Genomic DNA, 4,018 nt, shown 5'->3' with positions numbered 1-4,018 from the left:
AACTATAATAGCAAAGCTTGCGGTACATCAAGATCGTGCCAAATCAAGAACACGAGAGAGAGAGAGGAAGATCAAACACATAGCTACTGGTACATACCCTCAACCCTAAGGGTGAACTACTCCCTCCTTGTCATGGAGAGCGCCGGGATGATGAAGATGGCCACCGGTGATGGTTTCCCCCTCTGGCAGGGTGCAGGAATGGGCTCCCGATTGGCTTTTGGTGGCTATAGAGGCTTGCGACGGGGGAACTCCCGATCTAGGTTTCTTTTCGGGGGTTTCTGTATTTATAGGAATATTTGGCGTCGAGAACAAGTTAGGGGGGGATCCACAAGGAGCCCACAAGTCAGGAGGGCGCGCCTAGGAGGGTAGGGCGCGCCCTCCACCCTTGTGGAGGCCTCGTGGCTCTTCTGGCCCAACTCTTTTGCTTCGGGGCACTAGTAGAAAATACATCTTTGGTTTAGGCCGGGCCAGCCCATTAGTCTCGGTTCAGCCCAGAACCAGGACCCATGGGGGAATAGGTCCCAGTTCGTGAGGCCAGGGGGCCGGACGGGCCATCGTGGGGCATTGCTCCCGGTTCATGTGGCACCTTTGGTCCCGGTTCGAGGCTCGAACCGGGACCAATGTGCGTTGCTCCTGGCCCACCACCATTGGTCACGGTTGGTGGCTTGAGCCTCAAACCGGGACCAATGTGCCTTGCTCCTGGCCCACCACCATTGGTCCCGGTTGGTGGCTTGAATTGGAACCAAAGGGTGTCCTTTAGTCTCGGTTCTAGACACGAACCGGGACCAATGATGTGCCTATATATACCCCCTCGCCCGCGAGCAAAGCACTCCACACTGCTCTGTTTTTTTGGCCGGTGCGGGGAGGGCTTTGTGGTGCTCTATCTCACCTCCTATGCACATGAGGTGTTCGATGAAATGCCCGAGCCACACTACTTAAGCTTTCTCCTCTCCAAGCTCGACCTCCAAGCTCCATTTTCCTTAATATTTGTCTAGGTTTAGCGGTCCGTCACGTCCCGTCCCCGTCTTCATCGCCGTAGATCACCCGCGCCGATCTCGTCGCTGGAACCATTGTGGTGAGCCTCTTGTTCTTATCTTCTTTCTGAAAGGAAAACAATCTTACTGGTATGTTTAGATAGATACTTGTATAATTTTCTTACTTTTATTATTGCTTCTTATTATATAGTGCGATGGTTTGGGTATCCGCCCCCGTCGGCCCTCGTCCTGTCTATGATTCGGATGTGGTATATATATATATTATCTTTTATAACTATTTGGTTCATTTATTGTTTATGACAATTATGCCGACCAACGTGACATAGATTTTATTTATCTAGGAGGTATGTGAACCGAAAATTCCAACCGACCCTATTATCGAGAGGTTAAATTTAGTTGAAGAAGAAAACAATTACTTGAAGGAAAAATTAAAAGAAATTGAGGAGGAGAAGATGATATTGGAGTTGCATGTTGCGGATGTCATCGATGATCACAAGATCAAGATGGATGCAATGCACTTGAAGATTAGAAAGATTATAAAATATGCCATTCATACCGAGGCTTCATATCATTATGCCGTTGGATCAATTGTTACCTTGGTTGCGATTATGATCGCATTTGTCGTTGCATTGAAATGTTTTACATAGTTTCAATGTATAGTTTAATTAGATGCTCTGGAGAGCTATATGTTGTTCAATGAGAACTATGTATGTACTTTGGTTTTAATGTGATGATGAACTTCTATTAATTTGGTCAGTTACCTATTCATGATGTCCTGTAATGGTTTTTGACACACTTAATTATATATAATTCATGCAGATGAACCAACAATGGATGTATGGTGACAGATACACCTCCGAGTACATTAAGGGCGCGCATAATTTTCTCGAAGTGGCTGATGCAAACAAGCAGAATGGTCTTATGTGTTGTCCATGCCCTATATGTGGGAATACAAAGTCTTACTCTGACTCAAAAACCCTTCACACCCACCTGCTTTATAAGGGTTTCATGCCACACTATAACGTTTGGACCAAGCACAGAGAAATAGGGGTTATGATGGAAGACAACGAAGAAGAAGAGGACGATGACAACTATGTGCCCCCTGAATATGGTGATGCTGCAACGGGGGAAGCTGCCGAAGATCAAGAGGAACCAGACGATGTGCCCGATGATGATCTCCACCGGTTCATTGTTGATGCTAGGAGATAGTGAGAAAGTCAAAAGGAGAAGCTGAAGTTCGATCGCATGTTAGAGGATCACAAAAAAGGTTTGTACCCCAATTGCGAAGATGGCAACCCAAAGCTCGGTACCGTACTGGAATTGCTGCAGTGGAATGCATAGAATGGTGTGCCTGACAAAGGATTTGATAAGCTACTGAAAATATCACTGAAGTTACATGTGAACAAATGAAATTCCTTTGTAACAGATGAGTTTTCGTCCGTAACCCTGATACTTCCAAAGAGATTGTCTGTTTTGTACACGAAGTGCATCCAGTTTTTGTCGTAACCCTCTCAACTTTTTAGCACATGCTATGTGGGTGAAATGATGATACCATGCCAACTTTCAACCTTTTCAGAGTTCATTTGTATTGTTTTTCAATTTAAGGGCCATTTAGCTGAAAGAATGAACTAATAGCAAAAAAAAATGAACTAAAAACAATCAATTAAAATATTCTGTTATGATCAACTAAAACAAAACTATAATATCCCTCAATAGCAAAAAGAATCAACTAAAAAGCTTTTATAAAGCTCCAATAGCAAAAGGAATCAACTCAAAAAACTTTTATAAACCTCTAGTATTATTGGAACTAAAATTATATAAAATTTATGCAACCAAAATTATCAAAGTATTTTCTGTTCAAAACATTAAACGCAAAAAGAATTTTCATAATTTTTTTGTTAGAAACTTCGCTAGCAAAAAGAATTATTGTAAATAATTTTTTGTTAGAAACTAAAATAACAAAATTTGTTTTTGAATATAATGATAAAACACAGTAATATTAAATAGCTGAAAAAAGAATCACTCAAAAGTCTATCTTTATAGTAAAGTTATTCAAAAACTAGTGATTCACACAAATTTTAAAAATTCAAATTTAAACTATTCAAATTGGAAAACAAATGGCACTAACAGAAAGCTTATAATTTTTATTACCTAAAAGCAAAAAGGAATTAAAAAATAAAGCAAAAAACAAAGAAAATAAATAATGCAAAAAACAAAACAAAAAACTGGAAAAAATGCCACTTACTGGGCCACCACGACCTGAATACGACTACAATCCCAACCATGGGCCAGGATTCCGGCCCGCAGAATGCCCAATAGGCCCACACACATAGCAGTGATAGATTAGTCCCGTAAGCGTGTATTGGAGAGGAGCTCGAAGTGGTCAGCGCAGCCGCGCTTATAAACCACTCCGAGCCCCTCTCAACTAGCAAGGTGGGACTAAACGTTTTGACCGCGGGGCAGCACAAGGCCTTTGGTCCCGGTTGGTGGCACCAACCGGGACTAAAGGGGTGCATTGGTATTGGTTCGTGGCATAAACCGGAACCAATGCCCCATTTTAGTCCCGGTTGGTGCCACCAACCGGGACCAAAGGTCCCTGCTTCCCGCGACCTTTGGTCTCGGTTGGTGCCACCAACTGGGACTAAAGGGTGGCATTGGTGCTGGTTGGTGACACGAACCGGGACAAATGCTTAGACTATATATGCAAGACTTGTCAAAAAGTTTAGTTTTCATCGCAGTCCCCCCCCCCCAGACGGCCCGACCTCCACGACGCCGCAAGGCTGCCCCGACGCCGCCCGCCGCCCCCATCGTCGCCGTCGTCTGCCCCAGCCTCCGTCATTGTGCCGCCCCTACCCCGACGCCGTCGCCCTGCCTCATCGTCGCCGCCCCCTGCCCTGCATCAATCGACGCCGTCACCGCGCCCTGCACCGACGTCGTCGCCTCGCCCTGCGTCCTCGCTATGAGCGCCGCCGGCCCCGATCCTCTCCTCTCCTGTCTGATTTTTTGTATGATTTTTTTGTTGT

This window comes from Triticum aestivum, chromosome 3B (assembly GCF_018294505.1).
Source record: "Triticum aestivum cultivar Chinese Spring chromosome 3B, IWGSC CS RefSeq v2.1, whole genome shotgun sequence".
Taxonomy (NCBI): Eukaryota; Viridiplantae; Streptophyta; class Magnoliopsida; order Poales; family Poaceae; genus Triticum; species Triticum aestivum.
This window is presented reverse-complemented; position numbering follows the sequence as displayed.